The following is a 20,982-nucleotide window of genomic DNA, read 5'->3' on the forward strand; positions in this document are numbered from 1 at the left end:
GGGTGTGGTTGTATTGGAGAGGGTACGGAGGGGATTGGGGGTGTGGTTGTATTGGAGAGGGTACGGAGGGGATTGGGGGTGTGGTTGTATTGGAGAGGGTACGGAGGGGATTGGGGGTGTGATTGTATTGGAGAGGGTACGGAGGGGATTGGGGGTGTGGTTGTATTGGAGAGGGTACGGAGGGGATTGGGGGTGTGGTTGTATTGGAGAGGGTACGGAGGGGATTGGGGGTGTGGTTGTATTGGAGAGGGTGCGGAGGGGATTGGGGGTGTGGTTGTATTGGAGAGGGTGCGGAGGGGATTGGGGGTGTGGTTGTATTGGAGAGGGTGCGGAGGGGATTGGGGGTGTGGTTGTATTGGAGAGGGTGCGGAGGGGATTGGGGGTGTGGTTGTATTGGAGAGGGTGCGGAGGGGATTGAGGGTGTGGTTGTATTGGAGAGGGTACGGAGGGGATTGGGGGTGTGGTTGTATTGGAGAGGGTGCAGAGGGAATTGGGGGTGTGGTTGTATTGGAGAGGGTACGGAAGGGATTGGGGATGTGGTTGTATTGGAGAGGGTACGGAGGGGATTGGGGGTGTGGTTGTATTGGAGAGGGTGCGGAGGGGATTGGGGGTGTGGTTGTATTGGAGAGGGTGCGGAGGGGATTGAGGGTGTGGTTGTATTGGAGAGGGTACGGAGGGGATTGGGGGTGTGGTTGTATTGGAGAGGGTGCAGAGGGAATTGGGGGTGTGGTTGTATTGGAGAGGGTACGGAAGGGATTGGGGATGTGGTTGTATTGGAGAGGGTGCAGAGGGGATTGGGGGTGCGGTTGTATTGGAGAGGGTACAGAGGGGATTGGGGGTGTGGTTGTATTGGAGAGGGTGCAGAGGGGATTGGGGGTGCGGTTGTATTGGAGAGGGTACGGAGGGGATTGGGGGTGCGGTTGTATTGGAGAGGGTACGGAGGGGATTGGGGGTGCGGTTGTATTGGAGAGGGTACGGAGGGGATTGGGGGTGCGGTTGTATTGGAGAGGGTACGGAGGGGATTGGGGGTGTGGTTGTATTGGAGAGGGTACGGAGGGGATTGGGGGTGTGGCTGTATTGGAGAGGGTACGGAGGGGATTGGGGGTGTGGTTCTCATGGCAGAGGTTCATGAATGCCCAGCACAGTCCTTGTATATGCCAGGGCAAGTGTCGCCACATTTCTGGCACCAACATAGCTTGCCCACAATTTACAGACTCTTGCACATACTCCTTTGGGTTTGTTTTTGTTTTGCACCATGCTCTGCAAACTCTAGAGACTGTTGTGTGTGAAAATCCCAGGAGATCAGCAGTGTCTGAGATACTCAGGCCACCCTGTCTGGCACCAACTATCATTCCATGGTCAAGGTCTAATTCCCCATTCTAATGTTTGGTGTGAACAACGAGTCAACCCCTTGACCATGTCTGCATGCTTTTATGCTTAGAGTTGCTGCCACATGATTGGCTGATTAGATATTTGCATTAATGAGCATGTGAACAGGTGTACCTAATAAAATGGCCACTGAGTGGATTTACCTCCGTAAAGTCTCTGACTTAAAAAAAACTATGAAGAATCATTCTGTCCTTAAGCTAAAATCCAATCCATGCGGAATGCTCCCTTAGTATCTTGCATTAATTTTTAAATCTTGGGAAGGTCCAGTATGAATTTTGTCCATTAAATTTCCCAACATCCCTCCGTAAGGTATGTTATCCTAACATAGTTAACTGTGTGCATTCTGAAACAAAGTGTAAACCTTGAACCTCGTAAATCTGTTAGCCTTGGAGTAGAATGTTCTTTTTCCCTTAAAGAACCAAGTTGAAAAGGCCATAAATCTCTTCATACAAAAATGGTGACCAGTTTTGGAGTATTGTTTCAGGGATTAACACAAAAAAAAATTAAGGAGTCACATCAAAGAGGTTTTGGATTGTAATAAACATGTTTGCATGAAGATTATTATTTTCAAGTGCTGTTACTATAGTAACCATTTTATATAAGCAGATGGCACTTAATCCAGATGTTGATCCATTTTAATTAATCTGATGGCTCTTTGAAATTAAACAGATTGTTTCATCAGGCCTGTCAAGACAGTAGGTTTGTTAACACATCATGGGCTTCCTGTATTTAATCTGAGTAGTGCTGATCCCATTTCAAAGTTCAAAGTTCAAAATAAATTTATTATCCGAGTACAGTACATATTTGTCACCATATTCAACCCTGAGATTTGTCTTCTTGTTGGCGTTCTCAGTGAATCCAAGAAACACAATAGAATCAATGAACAACCACATCCAATGGGACAGACAAACAACCGGTGTGCAAAAGACAACAAACTGTGCAAATATAACAGAAAAAAGGAAATATTAATAATAAATAAGCAATAAATATCGAGAACATGAGGTGAAATGTCCATGAAAGTGAGTCCATAGGTTGTGGGAACATTTCAGTGATGGGGCAAGTGAAGTTGAGTGAAGTTATCCCCTTTGGTTCAACAGCCTGATGGTTGAGGGGTAATAACTGTTCCCGAGCCTGGTGGTGTGAGTCTTGAGGCTCCTACACCTTCTTATCTCACTTTAGATGACACAGTCCAGTCCATCACAGTTAAACCCCCACCCCCACCACCACTGAGCACGTTCACAAGGAGCCCTGTCATCGAAAGCAGCATCCATTGTCAGGGCCCCCACCATCCAGGCCATGCTCTCTTCTCACTGCTGCCATCGAGAAGACGGTACAGGAGCCTCAGGTCCCACACCACTGCCTCAAGGAAGCAACGTCCATCACCACCATCCGGGCCATGCCGTCTTCTCACAGCTGCCATTGGACAGGAGATATAGAAACCCGAAGTCCCACACACCACCAGGCTCACGATTAGCTATTTCCCTTCAACCATTCCGCTCTTGGACCCTAATCACTGCAGTTTTGCAACGCTGTGACTACTTTCATCAAAAAGTAGTGGATATTGCCCAGACCATCATAGGTAAAGCCCTCCCCACCCTTGAGCACATCTACACAAAACTTGCTTGCAGGAGAACACCATCTATTAACAGGGATCCCCACCACCCAGGACATGCTCACTTCTTTTATCACTGCTGCCATCAAGAAGAAGGTACAGGAGCCTCAGGACTCACATCACCAGGTTCAGGAACAATTACTACTCCTCAACCGTCAGGCTCTTGAACCAAAGGGGATAACTATTATGGTAATTATTCTAGAGATTTATTGGTGGCATATGTATACTTCGATAATAAATTTAATTTGAACTTGGATATACTACAAGGGGAGGTTGCACAAACTCCTTGCCCTACCCTAACCTTCTTATTCTGGCTTCTGCCCCCTTCCTTTCCAGTCCTGATGAGGGTTTCAGCCCAAAACGTTGACTGTTCATTCATTTCCGTAGATGCTGCCTGACCTGCTGAGTTCTTCCAGCATTTTGTGTGTGTTGCTCTGGATCTCCAGCATATGCAGAATGTGTTGTGTTTACAAACTAGGCTTGTTACAGTATCTCTGAAGTGGCAGAAGCTAAAGGCAAACCAGATAGAAGTTCAGAAAATGACGAAAGGCATAACTAGAGTAGGCAAGAGGTACCTTTTCCCCAAGTTGAAATATCTACTACTGTGGATACATTTAGGTGAGAGTGGGTAAGATCAAAGGAGATGGGCAGGGCATGTTCTTTACACAGAGTGTGCTACCCGGGTTGGTGGTAGAGGCTAATTAAATTGAGGTTTTTTAGAGGCTCGTAGATAGGAACATGGATATGCAGACTATGGAGGAATGTGGGTAGAAATGATTAGTTTAGCTAGGTGTTTAATCATTAGTTTAATTGGTTTGGCATAATACTTTGGACCAAAAACCCTGTTCCTGTGCCTGCACTGTTCCATGTTCTGTGTACCACTGATGTTATTTTGTTTCAGTTTTATGTATCCTGAATTTGTAGGTAAATTTTGATGATAATGTATCAGTACACTCTTTTCAAATTAGTGATCATTTGATCTACAATCGATTGGTTGTTGAAAGAAACTCCCTGCAAGAGGACCACAGCCTTGTCATTGGGTTTGGAGGCTTGCGTGCCTCAATGACCCGGAGAGCTGTGCTGGCTGGAGTCAGGGCTTTATGCTTTGGCTCTTGGTAGGGTCACCCATGCCAAACAGGTCAAAGGGTAGAGGCCAGAGTCAGAGTGGTCCACCAGTCCTCCAAGTTACGGGGTTCAGCTCAGGGCTAACAACCCTGACTGGTAAAACAAATCTATTACGGAAATAGCAATGAAGAATCCTTCTACGTCTGAATGCGATGGTATTCCTGAGTCGCCACCCAGGGCTTGCATCACTGACAGTAGTGAAACTAAAAGGAAGCTACTGACACGATGAAAGAAGCCCTGAACACCGCCAGAGATGGAGGACCTTCATCGCTGCCCTAAACACCAGCGACGTAACAGGCAGTCAGTAAGTAAAAGATATTCAGTGAATGGGGGTCTCTGTCACCCATTGATGCTTTCTTCCCATTTTGATGGGGTAGGTCAATGTGATTGCCAACCAGCATGGGGTTAGATTCATTGAGTAAGTTGTGGCTGGGAGGTCCACCAGAGGTGTGTACAAACTGAGTGGATGGGTCAGTGTAGGTGAGGGAGCATCCTGTTTGCAAGTATTTTTAGTCATTCATCATGGTGGAAGTGAATTTTAGAAACAGGTTTCACCACAGTAAAAATGAAAGTAAATTGATTATCAAAGAATATGTCACCAGATAATACCTCAAGATTCATTTTCTTGCAGGCATTTACAGGTAAATAAAGAAATACAATAGAACTTATGGAAACTATAAATAACAAAAACCAATGTGCAAAAGAAGATAAATTGAGCAAATAATAAAAAAATGTAAATAAATAATCCTGAATTGTAGAGTGAGTCTGTAGGTTGTGGAATCAGTCCAGTGTTGAGGTGAGTGAAGTTATCCACACTTCCAGGAACCTGATGGTTGAAGGGTAATAACTGTTCCTGAACCTCGTGGTGTGGGACCTAAGGCTCCTGTACCTCCTGCCAGATGGTCTAGTGAGAAGAGAGCATGGCCTGGTTGGTGGAAGTCCTTGATGATGGATACTGATTTCTTGTGGCATCACTCGTGTAGATGTGCTCAATGGTGAGGAGGGCTTTGGTTGTGATGGACTGGGCCGATTCCACTACTTTTTGTAGACAAACAATCGATGCAGGTTAAATAAACCATCAGTTCCTGAGCATTAGTGTTTCCATGCCAAGCCGTGATACAACTAGTCAGGATACTCTCCACTGTGCACCTATAGAAGTTTGTCAAAGTTTAAAGACAACAGAGTGAATCTACCAAGCAAATATCCTTTATCAACCTTTTTGGGTTAGAATTTTCTACCCCAAACATTTGATGAAACAGGGAAATGCAGGAGTTCTAATGAAGTGTCTCAGGCCAAAATGTTGACTGTCTATTCCTCTCCAGAGACTCTGCCTGACCTGCTGAGTTCCTCCAGCATTCTGGGTGTGCTGCTCATAAAAGAGAGAAAGCAAATCTGCCAGAGCAGGAAAAATTGGACGCATTTTCCAAAGCTCATTCGGTTTATTTGTAAAAAAATCTTTCTCCAGTTATAGGCCTATCTGGTGTTCCATATTTTACAGATATAAGCAATTGTATGGCTCTGATTAAAGTTGAGCATTGCTGAGATGAATCGCATTGCTATGTGTGTGTTTCTCTGCACTTTCCTTTTTATAAAGAGCACAGGTTTACAAGGAGAGGCAGCAATAAATATGTTGATGAGATATAGCAGAATTAATTCAACCTGACAGTTTGCGTTGACTTGGTTGTTGGTCATGCGTTCCTTTTAAGGACAAAATGCCTCTTCAGCTGCTGCACAGTTGACAAGTCATAAAGAATTGATACAGGTGCTTAAAGCGCAAACATCACAATTGGTTATCCATGCCTGCAACTCACTTTTGATGCAGTTGAAACTGAATCTTCTCCAATGCTCTCGAACTATTTGATCTTATTTCACAGCATGCCAACACAATTTCTTGCAAGGAATGACCAACCATGTAAAGGAAGCCACATCACTTGGTTCAGATTTGAATACCAACAAGCATAACTGCAGATTACAGATGAAGGAGCTCGTCCCAAACTGGCGACTGTCCGTTTCCGTCCATGGATGCTGCCTGACCCATTGAGTCCTCCAGCAATATTTATTTATTTAGAGATCCAGCGTGGAACAGGCTCTTCTGGTCCTACGAGCCACATCACCCAGCAACCCACTTATTTACACTAGACTAATCGCAGAACGATTTACAATGACCAGTTGGTATGTCTTTGGTATTTGGGAGGAAACAGGAGCATCTGGAGGAAACTAACGCAGTTCATGGGGAGAATGTACAAGCTTCTTACAGACCCCACCAGTATTGAGCTCCAAACTCCGGAATGCCCCCGAGCTTTGATAGCATCACTCTAACCATCGCAGTACGGTGATGCCCATTTTGCTTGTTCCAGTATCTGCAGTCTCCCATGTCTCCAAGTACAAAAATAAGCTTGAGCTTTAGCAACTCTTGTGATCTCATCATGGAGAAAGGTATCAGACCCTTCCAACACTGAGCATCCAGTGTCAATGAAAACCACAGGTCAGGTACAGGACTCTGCAAAACTCTTAGGCACAGATATATATTGCTAGGGAGCCTAAGGCTTTAACGCAATTTTGTAGTAATTTTATGTATTGCACTGTACTGCTGCTGCAAAAAAAAAAACAAATCTCATGACATACGTGAGCTATGATAAAGCTGATTCTGATGTGAGTCTTTATTGTGGACTGAGTGTGGGAAGGGGTATCATATTTGGGAAAAGGAGAAGAGAGAGCACCAGGAAGACTTTCTCTAATAATCAATAGATCAATTGTTTGGATTAAAATAACCTTCCCTGGTGTCTGAGGGCTGGGTGTGTCTGCATTCACACCATCCTCCCCCCACCCCCCCAGCACTCCTTCTCTGCCACCAGTCCCACACCCCTCCCGCGGCATTCCACCCTCGCCATTCCCAACATCCTTTGCTCCCACCAGGTTTATAAACTCGCTCTCCCCTCTACGTTGGTAATACAGTAATATGCAAAAGTCTTAGGCACCCCAGCTATATTTATACGTGCCTAGCACTTTTGCACCATACTGTTCAGGATAGCAGGATGCAGGGTAAGGCTCTCTCCACTTTCACCCCTCAGAGAAATAACTTCTTGGGGCCACAAAAATATCATGATTAAATAGGAGGCAAGTATTTTGTGGCTCATTATCATCATCATTATGATGTAGGTGACCATGGTCTTTCCAAATCTGTTCTTGACAAATTTTTCTACAGAAGTGGTTTGCTATTGCCGCCTTCTGGGCAGTGTCCTTACAAGACAGGTGACCCTAGCCATTATCAATACACTTCAGATGTTGTCTGCCTGGTGTCAATGTTCGTATAACCTGGACTTGTGATATGGACCAGCTGCTCATACGACTAGCTCCCATGGCTTCTCATGACCCTGATTGGGAGGCTAAGCAGATGCTACACCTTGCCCATGGGTGACCTGCAGGCTAATGGAGGGAAAGGGCCTTTGGTAGAGACATATCTCCTCCCTGCCACCCAATTAACGTGCTGATGTAAGTCATGCCAATGACTATGGTTCATTGGGAGTTTGAAGGAGTCCATGGTGGCAGCAACATCTCTAGCTCCATCACGCTGAGCACCAGCACTCCCCAGGGCTGCATGCCCAGCCCACTGCTGTTCACACTGCTGATGTGTGACTATAGTGCTCGATCCGGTTCAAACTGAATCATCAGGTTCGCTGAAGACACAACAGTGATTGGCCTCATCAACAATGAAGACAATATGGTGTACAAAGAGGAGGTAGAGAGGCTGGTGAAATGGTGTGAGCACAGCAACTTAAATCTCAACATGGGCAAGACTAGAGAGGTAATTGTGGACTTTAGGAAGGTGCATGTAGATGGTTCCTCTGTGGAGAGAGTTAGAAGCACCAGCTTTCTAGGAATGAACATAGTGGGCGATCTCATCTGGTCCCTCAATGCCACCTCTTTAGTCAAGAAAGCACAGCAGCACCTCCACCTCCTGAAGAGATTGAGTTGAACAAGGTCTACCCCCCATTCTAACCAATTTTTACAGGAGCAGCATTGAGAGACCCTGACCAGCTGTATCGCCGTCTGGCACGGGAATTGCAAGGCATCTGGCTGCAAGACCCTGCAAAGGATTACAAGGACTGATGAGCTCTCTCTTCCACCCATTAAAGATATTTATCAGGAACGGTCTGTTCTCAGGGCCCTTGGTATTGTCAATGATCACTCTCATTCATCCCACAACCTCTATGACCTCCTACCATCAGGCAGGATGTACCATAACATTAGGACAAGCACTGCCAGCATGGGGAACAACGTCTTCCCCCAGGCCATGAGACTACTGAACTCCCTACTACCACCCAGGTTTCACCCTCTAGGAAGTGCCAGTAGTGTTCTACCGTTTACTTTTTAACTTGTGTCGTAAATGCACCTTATGCTAAATGTCAATTTTCTGCTGAGGATTTATCAGGAGTGCTCTGTAATCAGGGCTCTCAGCATTGGCAGTGATCCCTCCCTACCGCTGAACACATCTACACAAAGCATTGTCACGGGAGGGCAGCATCCACCATAAGAACGTTAGAACGTAAGAAATAGGAGGAGGAGTAGGCCGTCAGGCCCATTGAGCCTGCTCCGCCATTCAATAAGATCATTGCTGATCTGGCCACGGACTCATCTCCACCTACCTGCCTTTTCCCTGTAACCCTTAGTTCCCCGACTATGCAAAAATCTATCCAACCTAGTCTTAAATAAATTTACGGAGGTAGCCTCCACTGCTTCACTGGGCAGAGAATTCCACAGATGGATTCTGCCATTAGGGATCTTCACCACCCAGGTCATGCTCTTTTCTCACTGCTCCCATGAGAAAGAAGATACAAGAGCTTCAGGACCTACACCTACACCCTCTGGTTCAGGAACAGTTATTATCCCTCAACCATCACTGAACTGTTCCCACAACCCATGGACTTACTTTCAAGTTCTCTACATCCCATGTTCTCAATATATATTGATTATTTATTTATTTGTGTATTTATTTTCTCTTTGGTATTTGCACAGTTTGGTTGTCTTTTGCATGCAGGTTGTTCGTCCGTCCTGTTGGGTGTGGTCTTTCACTGATTCTATTATGGTTCTTGGATTTACTGAGTGTATACCTGTAAGAATCCAAATCTCAACTTTGTGTATGATGACATAGAGGTACATTGATGATAAAGTTACTCTGAACTTTGACATTTCTACAGATGTATCGTGGAGAGAATTCTGACTGGTTGCATGAACGTCTGGTATGGAGCTTCCAGTGAGCAGGATCGGAAAAAACTGCAGAGGGTTGTCAATTCAGCCCGATTCAGGAATCCTTTGCAAAACCTGTGAAGGATGAAAGGACCAATATTTTCTGACATTTATTCTATGGCTATGGGCATCAAGGACAATCCTAATAACCTGATAGATCTCATCATGGGGCAGTCAATTGATGTCAAGCCTTGTCATAGAGGGATATGCATATATTCATCTGAAGCAATAAAAACCTGAAAAAGGATTCTTTTGTGTGGGAGAGGGGGTTTGGGGGTTTGGGGTTTGATGTTCTTGTTGCTGTTTCTCTGTGTGGGCGATATATTAGTTTTTGTGCAAGGGAGTATTAGGTGATTTGGGGTTTGCAAATTTTTCTTTCTGTATGGGGGGTGGGGTTTATGTCTTTTCTTTCAACTACTTCTATGGTTTTTCTGTATTTTATGGCTAGCTGGAAAAGACGAATTCCAGAGTTGTATTCTACATCCATACTTTGATAACAAAATGAACCTTTTGAACCTTTGAGTTGCTTCAAGCAATATTGTAATGGGCAACTGCCCATGAAACGTAACATGCATTTCCTCCTAACCTTATTTGCTATTTCCACCTGTAGGTTCAACGAACCATGTTGCTGTGGTAAGCCTGCACTTGAATAGTTTTCAAGCCTCACTGGTAAAAAGTCCCTCCTACAAACAATGGCACACTCATGGAGGCTCCTACAAACAAATCTACATCCTGAGACCCACTCCTGCCCATCTCCATTTTAATATCAGCAAGGTTTTGTCAGCTACTCAAAGATCCCTCAAAATAATTGTTTGTCTACACCCATAGACTTTATTAGGACACTATTCCTTGGCACATAGAAGATTGAGAGGAGATTTGATTGAGCTGTACAAAATTATGAGGGGTAGAGATAGGATAAATGCAAGCAGGCTTTTTCCTCTGAGGTTGGGTGGGACGACAACCGGGGGTCATGGGTTAAGGATGAAAGGTGAAAAGTTCAAGGGGAACATGAGGGGAAATTTCTTCACTCAGAGAGTGGTGAGAGTGTGGAACGATCTGCCCGTGCCAGTGGTGCATGCCAGCTTGATTTCTACACTTATGTGAAGTTTGGATCGGTACATGGTTGGTAGGGGTATGGAGGGCTATGGTCCGGGTGCAGATTGATGGTTTAAATGGTTTAGAACAGACAAGATGGGCAGAATGGCCTGGTTCTGTGATTATGACTCTAATAGACATTTGTGCTGCTTTTTAAAGCAGTGCAGAAACGCAATGCTTTCATGGATTTATTCCTTTTTACCTCACCACTTGTTCATCCTGAACGAGACTGATTGTAAACAAGTTAGTATTGTAAAAAACAGCGTAAAAGTCTGCTTATGGGAGCAAATTTAACCTCAGATTTCAGCAACAGTTTATCAGAGGTTTATAAGATTATGAGAGACATAGATACAGACAGTATCTTTTTCCCAGGGTTGAAATGTCTAATACCAGAGAGATGCATTTAAGGTGAGAAGGGGTAATTTCAGAGGAGATATGAGGGGTAAGTTTCTTACACAGAGTGCTGGGTGCCTGGGGTGGTGGTAGAGGCAGATACATTAGATAGCACATGAATGTGAGGAAAATGGAAGGATATAGACATTGTGTATGCAGAAGAGGTTAGTTTGGTTGGCTATTTGATTACTAATTTAATTGGTTGAGCTCATTGTGGTCCAGAGGGCCTCTTCCTGTGCTGCACTCTTCTATGTTCTAAGTTGATTCTGGCTAGAATTTTTTTTTTATTTTTAAGAATTTATTTCTGTTTTATTCTGTTCTATTTCTGTTTTATTTCTGTTTTAAGAATTTATTGCTGTTTTTTCAGTGGAGACACTTGCAGGCTGCCCCCTGCACATCCTCGCTGATTTGATTTGACACAAATGACACGGTCCCATGTACCTTTAGATGTGCCTGTGACAAATAAAGCTGATCTTTAAAAATTATTTTTGTGGTAACTAAGAACTATCTCATTCTGAAAGGTTTTCTGAATACTTTTTGCCCTGAAGCATCATCAGATCTACTGACCAACTGAGCATAAAATCCAGCTTGTGCACTTAGAGATATTAAGCAAACTATTCTGATCTGCTTATGATTTGTCTCCCACCAATATGACCCTCAACTGACCCATCAAAATAGTAGGCAGAGGAGATAAATGCCAATTTTGCCGTTGGATCCACATCAGAAGTCTAAATACTGCCAAGGTATTGGTAAATTCTTCCTTCCAGGATTCTAGTCCTTCTTGTCCCGCACTGGAAATCTGCATTTAAGCATGACTGGGTTACGGAGATTCCTTCCCAAAGCTGAGGATAAGCCATCAGTTGACTTCCTCTCTCCAATGAACATCGGTGATGATTTTTCTTCAAAGAGCACCAGCCTCAGCAGTAGAATGCCTGGAGTAAGACATGTTTTGTCTGGCATGAACTCCAATCTGAAGAGTCCATCGCTCTTTGTTCATTAGATATTTGCTGATGATAACAGTTGACAACAAATTTTTTCAGAAGTGTTGCTTCCTCAGAATTTTTTTGAGGTTATAATAGAATGCTTGAAGCTGAACGCAAGTATAGACTAGTATCATGTAGGAATCTGGGGAAACAAGAAAGCAACTTTTATTGAATATAATGTGTTTAATTGAGGAGAGGAGAAGATGGCGGCACGATGCAGCGTGCAGTGGCCACTCCAGTGATGAGTATCTGTCATCTGTTAAGTAGGGTGCCGTGCACAATCCTGATTTGATGGAGACAGACGTGAGAGCACGGAGGAACATCTTGTGAAACTTCTGAAATGCCTGCTTCGCTGCCGCTGCTACTGTGTGATCTGAAATCTCCGGAGGGGAAGGCCCCGAGTCCTTGGCTTTGCTTGTTGCTCCGTGGCCAGGGTGGGGTCAAAGCGCTCGGCAGAGAAGGTGCTCGGGGCTCGGTGTCGGAGGCTTGAAGTTTTCGGACGGACTCAGAGTCGGCTGTGGTCGGGTGCTTCCAGGGTGCTGCATCGGCAAGTTTGCGGCATTGGAGGCTCATGGCAGGGAGAGTTTCTCCCTTCAACCGTCTGCGTGAGATGATGGGGCTATCAGGACTTTGAGACTTTTTTTACTGTGCCCATGGTCTGCTCTTAACAAATTACAGTATTGCTTTGCACTGTTGTAACTATATGTTATAATTATGTGATTTTTGTCAGTTTTAGTCTTGGTCTGTCCTGTGTTTCTGTGATATCATACTGGAGGAACATTGTATCATTTCTTAATGCATGCTTTTCTAAATGACAATAAATGAGGACTGAGTGTCCTCATAATCTAATCTAATCTAATTGCATAACAGTGCTGATGTTTTGTAATAGTTCAACAAAGCTAAAATGTTTTGCTCAACACATATAAAAGTTGCTGGTGAACGCAGCAGGCCAGGCAGCATCTCTAGGAAGAGGTGCAGTTGACGTTTCAGGCCGAGACCCTTCATCCTGACGAAGGGTCTCGGCCTGAAACGTCGACTGCACCTCTTCCTAGAGATGCTGCATTCACCAGCAACCTTTATGTGCGTTGCTTGAATTTCCAGCATCTGCAGAATTCCTGTTGTAAAATGTTTTGCTGATGATTTTCATTTGTACACCGTGTCTGAGGCTTCTCCCTTAAGTGTCCAACAATAATCAGCCAGATTGATGGATTCCCTTTGCCCTGATACTGTTTCTCCATGACCACAATGACCTGGTGAAACCTTTTACCATGCTTCTCACTGACAGCACCAAGATTTGCAGGGCAGAAGTCTAATGGGAGTGAATGAATCTATAGTGACATGTTGCACTTCATGATTTGGTACGCTTGAAGCATGTTGTCAACTAGCTGCATGTAGTTTGGTGCTCCGTAGTTTCATGGTGATTCTCATGATCTGCAGCCCAAAATCCATAAGATACACCCAAAAGTATTCAGGAAGCAAAATCTTTGTTCTCCAGTGTAATCAAAGAGCCAGTAAGCTGCTACCATCCGTGAAATGGTACCACAGCATTAAAGCCAGGACCAACAGGCTCCAGGACAACTTCTTCCACCAGGCCATCAGACTGATTAACTTACACTGATACAATTGTATTTCTACGTTATATTGACTGTCCTGTTGTACATACTATATTTTACAAATTACTCAAAATTGCATATTGCACATTCAGATGGAGATGCAACGTAAAGATTTTTATTCCTTATGTATATAAAGGTTGTAAGTAATAAAGCCAATTCAATTCAATAAGAGATTCAAAGGAAACAGAATTAGAATCAGGTTTATTATCACTGATAAATGTCATGAAATCAGTTGCTTTGCAGTAGCAGTAGAGTGTAATACATTAAAAGTTACATGAAATAATTAGTGCAAAAGAGGAATAACGAGGTAGTATAACACACAAAATGCTTTGGGAACTCGGCAGGTCAGGCTGCATCTGTGGAAATGAACAGTCAACCCTTCTTCAGGACTGAGAAGGAAGGGGCAAGACATCATAATAAAGAGGTGGGGAAGGAAGATAGCTAGAAGGTGATGAGTGAAGCCAGGTGAGTGGGAAAGGTCAAGGGCTGGAGAAGAAGGAATCGTGTTCATGGGTTCTTAGACCATTCAGAAATCTGATGGTAGAAGGGAAGAAGCTGCCCCTAAAACATTGTAATACACACAAAACACTGAATTCCTTCAGAATACTGTGTGTGTTGCTTGGACTTCCCGCACCCGCAGATTTTCTCGTGTTTGTGCTTCTAAAACGGTGTGTGTGGGTTTTCAGGTTTGAAGAGCATTCACACAGATTAGAATCAGGATTAACATCACTGACACATGTGGCAAAATGTGTTGTTTTGCAACAGTAGTACAAAGCAGTACATAAAAAATACTATAAATTACAGTAAGAAATATACATTAGAATTTTAAATTATGTAGTTGCAAAAAGAGAGCGAGAATAATGAGGAAGTGTTGGCTCGGACATCTGATAGTGAAGGGCAAGAAGCTGTTGAGTGTGTGTCTTCAGGCTCCTGTAGTTTTCTCTTTTTGAAGCACCCCCCTTCTGAAGATTTCTTTGACAGTGGGGAGGCTAGTGCCCAAGATCTTGTTTTCTGAGCCGGGATTAGTGACTTTGAGTGCTTAATGCAACCAATAACTGTGCAAAAATATTAGACTGTCAGAAACACAGGAGACTCTGCAGATCAGAATCAGAAGCGAGTTTAGTATCACTTACATACTGTATATTGTGAAATCTGTTGTAGTACAATACATTAAAAAAACCATATGAAACATACAAAAAGAATTGAATATGTAGTGCAAAAAGAGAGCAAAAAATAGTGAGGCAGTTTTCATGGGTTCATCAGACACTCAGATATTTACAATGATCGATTAACCTACCAACTGGTACATCTTTGGACTGTGGGAGGAAACCAGAGCACCCAGAGGAAACCCACGTGGTCACGGGGAGAACATACAAACTCCTTACAGGCAGCAGTGGGAATTGAACCCGGGTCGCTGATACTGTAAAGCGTTGCCGTAACCGCGAGGCAACCGTGCCGCCCCAATCTGTTAGGAGATCAATCGGCTTTTTGTCACCATTATAAGTCCCATCTTAAACATGACAAGAAACCAGTGGAGGACGTGCTCTCTGATCTTCCAATACATCTGGTGGAACCTGATGTGTCAATGTCAAAGGATGGAGAAGGATCTTGATTGGCTCCTCCTTCAAATGACAGTCACATTCACGAGAAATAAACCAATCGAGTATCTCAAAATTCTAATAATTTGTCATGTTAACGAATGCTCTTTGTTTGTTAAACCTTTCACTCTATTGTAGTTCAGTCCTTCCTGTTAGTCCTTTGTCTACTGGAACTATGGAAGTCAGTGGCTGAACTACCTGCCCTTCTCTCTAACACACACAGGGTACTAAAATGAGGACCAAGGGCAGATCCTTCCATCATAAATTTTGCTACATTTTTATTTGCTGGTGGGATGTCCATGGAGGGGTAGCACCACTGGTGAATGGGATTGTCATGTCCATTCTGGGGCAGCTCACTCTCCTTTGGGCCCCACCAGACACTTAGCTCTCACCCATGGCTCCAAGTAGGTGTTTGCATGTGACAGCAGCCACACCCTGATACGGAACTTCAATGGGCAGGCTAAACCAGGTGAGGGTAGCCGGCGGCCTCAGGCCTTGTTAAGACAGGAACGTGCCTGTCCCAACACGTGAAGTCAGCTCTGGAGGACTGAGTAGATGAGACCTACAATGAGATCCAACAGCCGGGCAGGCAGTTCCGCAACGCTCCATGGAAAATGGAGGGCATGACGAGGCACAGAAGATGTCATGGTCATCCATTGCAACCAAGGAAGACCCCAGTTTGTGATACCTGTTCAGACCACTGGACTTAGACTCCTGAGGTCAAGAGAGTGGGACTGCCCCAGTGCAACGGATGTTCCACTTTAAAATCTCTCCCACACAGGTTTCCTTTCATTGTTGGACATGATGGACAACCACCACCACCACCAATTTGACAGCGTAGCTGAACAAAAGCATTACACTGATGGTACTAAAGTACCATCACAAAATGTCATCCTCAGTAGAGATGATCATGATGCAAAGATGTGACCCAAGACATCAACAATTCACCCCCCCCCACCCCACACAGACGCTGCTCGACCTGCTGAGTTCCTCCAACAGATTGTTTGTTGCTTCAGGTTCCAGTATCTGCAGCCTCTTGTCTCTCAGTATTAATTGTAGCTAAAGTTATGAGGTTCTTCTATCAAAGTCAAACCATAGATATTCCATTTCTGCAGAAGGTTGCTAGAGAGCATTCTGACTGGTTGTGTCACAGGCTCATGTGGAGTCTCCAATGCACAGGATCATGAGAGGCTTCAGAGGGTTATAGACTTCGCCATCTCCATCATGGAAATGACATACATACATAATGTATATATATTTATTTGATTATTTATATACCTACGTATTTACTGAGATACAGCACGGAATAGGCCCTTCCAGAACTTTGAGCCACACCGCCCAGCAATCTCCTGAGTTAATCCTACTTAATCACAGGAAAACTTACAATGACCAATTAACCTACCAACCAGTATGTCCTTGGACTGTGGGAAGAAACCTTCACAGTTACAGAGAGAACGTACAGACTCCTTACAGACGGCAGTGGGAATCTCCAAGGGCAATGCCTCAAAAAGGTGGATTCCTTCACTGAGGACCCTCATCATCAGGGGCATGTCCTCTTCTCATCTCTACGTTGGGGAAGACGTACAGGAGCCTGAAACCAACACTCAATGAGTCAGAGACAGCTCTCCCTGTCTACCATCAGATATCTAAACGGTCCATGAAATCATGAACACTACCTCATTATTACTTAATTTTGCATTATCACCCAGAACACGCCATCTTCCCCATCACCCAGGACATGCCTTCTTCCCCATCACCCAGGACATGCCATCTTCCCCATCACCCAGAACACGCCCTCTTCCCCATCACCCAGGACATGCCCTCTTCCTCATCACCCTGGACATGCTCTCTTCTCATTGCTACCATCAGGAAGGAGGTACAGGAGCCTGAAGACACACACTCAGTGTTTCGGGAACAGCTTCTTCCCCTCTGCCATCCAATTTCTGAATGGACAATGAACCCATGAACGCTATCTCACTACTTTTTTTTCTCTTTTTGCACCACGAATTTAATTTAACTTTATATATGATTACAGAATTTATTCTGCGTGCATTAAGGTTGTTGCATGAACTTCAGGTGGGAGACAAAAAGCTGCTTTTAAAAGTAGATGAAAAGACCAAAGCCCAGCTGGATGAAAGGCCAAAAAGAATAGAGAAACAAAAACAGAAGATTTGTCAGATTTTTTTTTTAGTCATAGAGTCATAGAAAAGTACTGCACAGAAGAGTCAGCCATTCTTGTATGGCGCATGGTGTCAGGATTGGTCTCCTTTTGGGTTAACCGGGTCACGATCTAAATGTTCCTGACTCAACCCTTTCTTTTTACGAGGCCGTGGCGAGCTCGACACTCAACCTGGCACGGATGGAAAGCGTGCTCGGAGGGTGACCCAACTTGGATTCAAATTCGGGAGCCTTCGCTCCAGAGTCCGGCGTGGATGCCATTGCGCCACCAGCCGGCAGATGATGTTGTGCATGAGAAAACCAAGAGGAGAGATCAGATCGTGAAAGTAGAACTGGAAGGGTTAATAAGAGAGTACTCCAGTGAACTAAATGCTCCTTCCCAAGATGAAGATGCACAAACTAGAAGAAGAAAGGTGGCTACCTTTGTCAGAGTCAACACCTACAACCACACAGAGGAGGCCCCGGAATCTGAGATTGTTTCACAGCCACAAGCCTCACCTGTCAAGCAGAGTGATCCCTCTTGTCAGGAAAGATGTTATCCCACAAAATTAAGACATCCTCCACAGCGATTAAGTTTTTAAGCTTGAATGGGACAATTTAAAATGTACTATGCTGCGGATTTCTGTGTATAGTAGATGCATCATTTAATATATTTTGTATATAGTTGAGATGCTTTCTATATTGAGATGGAGTTTATAGCTAAGCAAGGAGGAATGTTGTGTATTTAATATTTCAATAATATTTGAGTAATCTTGTACAGTAGATATTGTATATTAGTTGTATACTTACATAATTCATTGCGGGTTATATGTATAAATACATGAATTGCATAAGTCATCACACCACCATGTGATGCGTGCAGGCCTCAGCTAAAGTAAACTTGAAGTTAGACCCACATTTCCGGACTCCTGTGCCTTCCTTTGAATTAGTTTAGTGTTTAGAAGCTACAAGACATCACAGAATTGGATCGGATTCTGATTTTGTCTCTTCTGCTGTTATTGCCCTTAACTGGGAAGCACCATTGTGGTTCTTGCATTCTGACACCATCCAGCCTCTGCAGCTTAACACACCCGGTTTGTGGACAACCTCACTATGTTGCAGACCTGGCAGAATCCCCATTTGCCGTTATGATGTACCTGCAGAGCTCCAAGTCTCCTCCTCTTGATCTGGATGGTCGCCCTTGAACTCAACAACAGATAGCTACATGGATGGTAGGAGTGTGGAGGGCTATGGACCTGGTGCAGGTCAATGGGAGTAGGCAGGTGAAATTGTCCAGCATGGACTAGATGGGCCAAAGGGCCTGTTTCTGTGCAGTACTTTGACTCTGATCTTGTTCTGCACAAGAACACTCGGGCTTTGAATGTTACTGCTTTACTTGTGATATGAAGTCCAGCCAGAAGCACTGAAAATACTTTATCTCTTCTGCATATATTTATTAATATAATTATTATCTAAAATATAAGATATTGTTGGTAATTTGTACTCTGTTCCCAGAGGACACAAAAACACTGCAAAATTCAGCCTTTATATACTGCACTTATGGCAATCTGCACTAAATTTAATTTCAAACCAAAATGCAATTTTTCCCAAGTCACTGATCAAATATAAATATCTCAAGCAGACATTAACTTCAACGCAACCCAGGCCTGAGGCAACCTGTCTAACACTAAATACACCTTTCAGGGAGCATTTCATTCTGATTGTATTAGGGTTACAGATAAATATTTGTTCAAACATCTTAAAAGCGTAAAGACTGGAAATTTACCAGCGCTGTCCGTTGTGTGGGTGACAGGACATTACCTCCTGTTATATTGTCGCCATTTACAGAGGGTCTACAGTATTACCAACTTTTGTCAGCTGATGTGACGGAAGTAGGGCAGGATGTTTGCCTCCTAACAAGCAGTCCTACGGTGACGTAAACCAAGTCCACAAGGCTGTATGACATGGGAGCAGAATGAGGCCATTCAGCCCATCGAGGCTGCTCTGCCATTCGACCATGGTTGATTGATTTTCCCCCAGAAGTCCAACTCCACTAACTGGGAACAGGGTCTGCTTAAAGAGTGAAACAGGTGAAAACTGCCGCAACTGCTCCCAGTGAAAGCAGGGCAATTTCTTCAGTAAACAGCTGGGTAGATTTAAGGTGGAGGTTGACAGGTTCTTGATTAGTAAGAGCTTCAAAGGTTGCGGGGAGAAGGCAGGGGAATGGAGTTGAGAGAGAAAATAAATCAGCCATGATAGTCATAGTCATAGTCATACTTTATTAATCCCGGGGGAAATTGGTTTTCGTTACAGTTGCTCCATAAATAATAAATAGTAATAGAACCATAAATAGTTAAATAGTAATATGTAAATTATGAAATAAGATCAGGACTATTGGCTCAGGATGTCTGACCCTCCAAGGGAGGAGATGTAAAGTTTGATGGCCACAGGAAGGAATGACTTCCTATGACGCTCACTTCCTATGATGGATAGCAGAGCAGACTTGATGGGCTGAATGGCCTAATTCTGCTCCAATGCCTTGTGGTCTTTTGGTCTAAAATTACATTGAGTGGATGACTAGTGTAGATTAGATTGGTTTTGATTAGGATTTTTTGTCACATGTACATCGAAACAGCGAAACAAACAGTAAACTGCATTGTTTGCATCAAAGACCAACACAGTCCAAGGAAGTTCTGGGGGCAGCCTGTGTCCCCACGCTTCCAGCACCAACATAACACGCCTACAGCTTACTAACCCTAACCCATACATCTTTGGAATGTGGGAAAAAACCAGAGCACCCAGAGGAAACGCACATGGTCATGGGGAGGATGTATAAACAGACAGCAGCAGGACTTGGACTTGGATGACTGGCGCTGTAATAGCATTACGCTAACCGCTACACTACCGTGCCGACAGCTTTATATGTAAATCATATGCTTAATATTCATTACACTAGTGCAGTCTTGCTTGATTGAAGGGGAATTTCCCATCACTTCCTCCGTGCATTGACTATTGTATCATCACCTTATACTGACTTCTTGTTAATGGGGCCACTTTCTTGTCAGCAACCTTTTCACTTTGAGCCTTAAATGCCAAAGTGCATGAGCAAAAACTGTCAACCATTAGCTGCAGTGGTGAAGTGGCAGCGGAAGTGGATTATTTCAGAATCACCTGGGCAGTTGATGGTGGGCATAGACTTTGAGGGCCAAACGTCTGCTGCCCTGTAATATCTCTCTGTAACTCTATGACTCCATAGCCCTATCAGCTTCAGTCAAGAGAACAACCCAGGAACGTGATGTCCAGCTGGAAGGCGAGGTGCTGCTTTGGCCACTTTTCATCTTTTATTGCTGCCGTTTCACATATTTATACAACTGGTTATTTTTGTATAATGGTTTATTTATTTTTTTAGAGATACAGCACAGAATAGGCTCCTCCGGTCCTTTAAGCCACTGTTTCACGTTCAATTAGGAACAAGTAACAAGGATTGTCCGAATGTTTAAACTCATAGGAGTCCCCACTTTCGACATCTCCCATTGGAGATGACCGCTCTGATGGTGCCCTATAGCACTGAACAGATTGTTCATTAATAGACAGTTACACTGAATATTCGGTCAGTGCCACTTTTTTAGGTACCACCAATAAAGTGGCCATATGGTCTTCTGCTGCTGTGGCCCATCCACATCTGGGTTCGACGTGTTGTGTATTCAGAGATGCTTTTCTGCACACCACTGTTGAAACACATAGTTATTTAAGTTTCCTGTCAGCTTGAA

The sequence above is a fragment of the Mobula birostris genome, chromosome 26, assembly GCF_030028105.1.
Source record: "Mobula birostris isolate sMobBir1 chromosome 26, sMobBir1.hap1, whole genome shotgun sequence".
NCBI lineage: Eukaryota > Metazoa > Chordata > Chondrichthyes > Myliobatiformes > Myliobatidae > Mobula > Mobula birostris.